At 46.1% G+C, this 5,633-nt stretch overlaps 1 long non-coding RNA gene across 1 annotated transcript; it reads right to left on the minus strand.

The window, feature by feature from the left end:
• Positions 1-221: 221 nt before the first annotated feature.
• LOC308458843 lies at positions 222-3,286 on the minus strand. The gene is made up of 3 exons (XR_013977723.1): positions 3,254-3,286; positions 1,730-1,845; positions 222-694 (listed from the first exon to the last, which is right to left on the minus strand). It is a non-coding gene; the product is annotated as an uncharacterized lncRNA (long non-coding RNA).
• Between the last annotated feature and the right edge of the window lie 2,347 nt (positions 3,287-5,633).

Raw genomic sequence — 5,633 nt, forward strand, 5'->3', positions numbered from 1 at the left:
GTTTTTCTCCCTCTCTCATGACACACTAGGACTCATGGGGATCCAATGCAACTGAATGCTGGAAGATTCGTAGAACCATGGAATTGTAGAGTTGGAAAAGACCCCTTGGGTCATCTAGTCCAAACTCCTGCAATGCAGGAATCTCATAAAGCATCCATGACAGAGGGCCATCCAACCTCTGCTTAAAAACCTCCAAGGAAGGAGAGTCCACAACCTCCCAAGAGAGCCAGTGTGGTGTAGTGGTTAAGAGCGGTAGACTCATAATCTGGTGAACTGGGTTCGCGTCTCCGCCCCTCCACATGCAGCTGCTGGGTGACCTTGGGCTAGTCACACTTCTTTGAAGTCTCTCAGCCTCACTCACCTCACAGAGTGTTTGTTGTGGGGGAGGAAGGGAAAGGAGAATGTTAGCCGTTTTGAGACTCCTTCGGATAGTGATAAAGTGGGATATCAAATCCAAACTACTACTACTACTACTCTTCTTCTTCTTCTTCTTCTTCTTCTTCTTCTTCTTCTTCTTCTTCTTCTCCTCCTCCTCCTCCTCCTCTCAAGGGAGACTGTCCCACTGCTGAATAGCTCTTACCATCGGAAAGTTATTCCTGATGTTTACTCAGAATCTCCTTTATTGTCATTTGAAGCCAGGATTGATTCAGGATAATCAAACTGTGGGAGTCAGCGGCCAGCAACTTGGGTGGCTCTAAAAGAGGATTAGGCAAATTCACAGAGGATCGAGTTATCAATGGCTACCGATCCTAATGGCTGTTTCCTACATCCATTGTCAGAGGCAGTGATGCTTCTGAATAGCCGTGGCTGGAAACTGCCGGAGGGAAGAGTAATGTTGCACTCAGGTCCTGCTTGTGGACTTCCCATAGGCAGTGGCGTCACAAAGGGGTGGGGGCAGTGCACCCCGGAGTCCCATGTCTGGGGGGGTAACAAGAAGGCACCCCATGGGGTGCTTGCCCCAACACCCCCGGGTGCGGTGGTGCGAGCAGCCATCTCACTACTGCAACTGCATGTGGAGAATCCTCCATTTGCGGCTGCAGTCTTGAGCAAAGGATCCCGCCACTGTCCATACAGTGTTTGAGCAGCGCTGGTGGCAAACTGCTACATACAACGCATGCGCTGTACGTAGTGACATCACACTTGCACTGTACATAGGGTTTTGCCACTGGCGCTGCTTGAATGCTGTACAGACAGCAGTGGGATCCCTCCATCACCGCTACAGCTGCAAGCGAAGGATTCCTCTGCTGCCGCCGTGAGCAGAGGATCCTGCCACCGTCCATATAGCGCTTGGGCAGCGCTGGCTGCAAACCACTATGTGCAACGCATGTGCGGTGTTGCATGCATGCGCTGTACGCAGCGATGCCACACATGCACCCTATGTAGCAATGCCACGCATGCGTCATACGTAATTACACCACACATACGTCATACGTAGCATCACAACACATGCGCAGCAGGCAGTTTGCCCCACCACGGGTGTCAGTTAGCCTTTCTTCGCCCCTGCCCATAGGCGCCTGACTGGCCACCGTGAGAAGAGGATGGTGGACTAGAAGGGCCACTTGTCTGAGGCAGCAGGCTCTTCTTCTGTTCTTCAAAGAGGAAACTGTCCTCTGACAGCCTTTCAAATGGAGGACACATGTCCACCCAAGTCCCACTGTTCAGAATTACTTTGGGTCTTTAGCTTAGCCTATGACAATACTGAAGCGGATAGCAAAGCGTAACGCCTTACAGTCACTCTAACATGATGTGAACTTGTCTCACTGGGTCTTCATCCTCTTGTCATCCCACAAAGAAATCTTAAGCCATCAGAATGTGAAAGAATGGCCACTAGTTATGTTTCTGATGCTGCAGAAAAGAACAGAAGGAAATGGATTGCTCTCTGACGTGAATATCAACTAGATAAAATATCCGAAGGGTATTTATTCAGCAGATGAATTAAATTTTGAGGCTTCAGAAATAAACATCAGTGGAAGTTTTATACACACACACAAATCCTCGGGTGTGTTTTCTTTTACCAGATTGTTATTTACTGACTTGCTCTTCCCTCCAAAAAGTAGAGATGCCATTTGGCATGTTGATGGGGACACATGAGGTTATGCTTAATGCACTGCTTTGAATGAAAATAACTTGTTGTCTATTATAAAATGCTCAATTAGGAAAATAATGCTGTAAATTTTCCAGAGCAGCAAGGGCATTTTGCGTCTCACACCCAACCCACTATTTATCTCCAACTTTAAAGTTATCTTGGAAGTCCCACCCAAAATTGCAAGAGCAATTTTGGTGCAGAGCCAGAACAACTGAGCTCAGAAACAATTATATTTCCAAGCAGACAGTGATATAATTATGATAAATATGATGTCTCCTGTACTAACCTGCCCATTCCCATCCAGTAGAGGATAGCAGGCTGGGGCACAGTTGCCTACCTGACCTCCCAGCAGGTGATTTGTTGCTGCTTACTGAGAGGGAAAGGGGTGAGGCAACAGTAAGGTCAGCATGGTGCAAACAACACTGGAAAGAGCAGTGAATTAGCTCTACTAATGTATTTGTACCACATTGAACTCATTGACACCTCTACCTGCAGCTGCAACTCACCTGCCAGGATGTCAGATGAGTGCTTCTGCCCCATCACTGTTTGCATCATCATCCAAGGCCCTGTCTCAGCTTTCATAGGCTAGGAAGGTGGCAACCAGGGGCAGAGCCTTTTCTGTGTTAGCATCATATCTTTGGGACACCCTACCTCTCCACTAGGGTAGCCAGATGAAATAAAGGACAGGACTTACTGACCTTTAGTAATTCTATAGAAGAGGGAGTTCAGTGACACCTGTCGGCATCCCATCTTCTGTGCAACTATTTGAGCTACAAAAGCCCCCCCTCTCCCCCCCCGGCCATCCTACTCCTCACAAATGTCTGCTTGGCACCTACATGTTCATCATTTAGGCTCAAATGGAAGGTCAAATTATTTTTCTGGGCTTGTGCTGAAATTGAAGTGTGACTTTTTGCTAATTCTGCTACTGCAGCATTTTTAAAATGCCATTTCTGGCGTTGTTCTGCTTTGTAAGTAGCTTCTTTTTATTACGGTTTTATCATGATTTCCTTTGAACTCCTATATTGTAGTTGACTACGCATGATGGAAAAGTGGGATAAAGTGTTCAGTATGAAGAGATTAATAAATATTGTCTGCCCAAGGTTGTGTGCTGTACTACCCTGCCTGAGCTGCAGCGAGAAACTAGTTGAAAGGTGCTGAAATGCTTACCTCCTAGTATACTTTTACCTCTCACTTTCTGTAGACCCTGAATGTTTCCATGTATGAAGTGTTGGGAAGTCACAGTTACATTGCTTAACCCCAGATGATGTCACAAACACTGTCCAATACGACCAAAGCGCATTTGTTGCATGGGAAAAGCAATTGCCCAGAAATATCTTTCCCACACAGTGCAGCAGTCACATTTCAAAGGATGAGGTTAAGGTCTGTTTTCGAGGGTGAAATCCTGGGGAGTAATTCCTTTTGGCCTCAGTAGGATTCTGAGAAAGCATGCCCACAACTGGGCTGTGTGATAAGCATCACAATATTTGTAGGCGGGAGATGTCAGGGAACAAATCTGGGAAATGCACAAGAGATCGAGAAGATAATGCTCAGAAGAATGTAAGGAAAGCAATTAAAAGAATTCTGGAGGTTGTTTTCTGGTAACTGCTTAAATGCCAAAGGTTTAATTAAGCACTTGCATTTTTTTCTTTTAATTTTAATGACTTAATTAATTTGTATAAAGTCAGCACTGTTGGACCTGAAGCTGGGGATGCCATTTATTATTTACCTTATTCAGTAGGGACTCCACCAGATTGTGGTGAACAGGCTTACAATTATATCAGCGTAAATTGATATCAATCTGTTTGTACAAAAGGCCAAATAGGGATGTAATGTCAGATGGTTTGACTCTCTTAAACTTGATGGAGTTACACTGGCTCATGTCACCCCTTGCATCTGTCCCTCAAGCCTTACCTTCAAAGGGGGCATCACAATCTATTTAGTTAATCAGGTTAACCTTTTATCTGGACACACGGCCATGTGCGTATGTGTTCGTGCATAGGGAGAATCTACAAATTACTCTAGGCAAGGTACATTCTTTGGATTTCTCTTGGGATGTGACATGAAATATTCCACAAAGCAGTTTGATGCAGCAATTAAAAACAAGGGAATGAATTACACTAACAACTGTCAAGAAGGGAAAATTAATTCCCTCCTAACTATGCTGCCACTGTACTTAGAGTACCCGGGTGATTACAAGCTGATTGCAACTGGAGTATTGCCAAACAAGCGCAGGCAGAAGCAGGTAAAGCCAAACAATGCCCTGATCAGAGAGACAAGAGAGAGAGAGAGATCTGATTCTGCCATCTTGAGTTTCTGTGACATGTTTCAGAGAATTTAATGGAGTTCAGCACCTCTTTCACTCTCTCATGTCCTGGCTACTTCTCATGGTCAGTGTGCTATCTTCATCCACCTACCTAGAAATACTACAAAAAGAAGAAGATGGAGACATGCGTTCAGCCTGAAACAAATTTTAAACGGAACAGAACAGAGCCAGTTTGTTTTTTTTATTTTTCATTAGTTCATTCATTTTGAAATGAATGCAGAGCTGATGAATGGATACAAACATTTGCTGTGCTTCTCATTTCACAGTGGGGAACCTGTGGCCCTTCGAATGGTGTTGGACTCCACTTGCTCATAGCCAACATGGTCAGGGGTGATGGTTTTTGAAGCCATTCACAGAATCCCCATCTTTGCCATTCAATCGGGAGCAGGGAGCCATTTCAGCCTGAGGGCAGCATTCAAGTCTAAGCAAGCTTCTGGGGGCACATGCCAGTGGCAGGTGGGGACCGAGGCAAACGTGGGCAGAGCAACAAACCTTTGTCCCGTAGGCTAATTTCTACGCACACTCTCACACAACCTTCTCTGTCCTCCATCCAGGCAAGCAAAAGGCATGGTCAGAGTTCAACACCTCCCAGTCAGGCAAAAATGCTTGAGGAAGATGCAAGGCAGGCCAGTGAGGGGCATGGCATGAGAAGATGGGGCTTGGCTGGCAAGGGTTGGTGGTGTGGGGAGAGTCCCAAGGACCAGGTGGAGAGGCCTCCATTTCCCCAGACACAGCCTTAAGTGGTGTGAATTCTGGACAACTGTGAGGTACCTCTGACCCTCCAGATGTTGCTGAACGACAACTCCCATCAGCTCCAGAAACAAGACCAATGGCCAGAGATGATGAGAGTTGCAGTGCAGCAACATCTGGAGAACCATATTCCCAAATTCTGCTTTTTGGTCTTACTCCAACAATGGCAGTGCTTAATTTGGCAGGAGCCAAATTCTGTCAGTTGTCATTCTTTGTGGCGACCACCACTGCCCTCCCAATGGCCAAATATGCCCCAGAACGATGCAACTTCTCTTGTGGGAATGGGGTGGGGGAATGGCAACAGCCTGCCACCAAATTCAGTTCTGCTGCCACTGCCAAAGCCACAAAAAGAGAGAAGAGAGTCGTGTCCACTGTAGAGAAAACAGCACATGCTTGACAGTTTATTTCTGTTCGTGGACACAATCCATCGAAACATTCTGATGAGAATGGACAGATCCTATTGCTTCCAAAGGT

Source organism: Podarcis pityusensis, assembly GCF_964106645.2.
Source record: "Podarcis pityusensis genome assembly, chromosome: 11".
NCBI classification, from domain to species: domain Eukaryota; kingdom Metazoa; phylum Chordata; class Lepidosauria; order Squamata; family Lacertidae; genus Podarcis; species Podarcis pityusensis.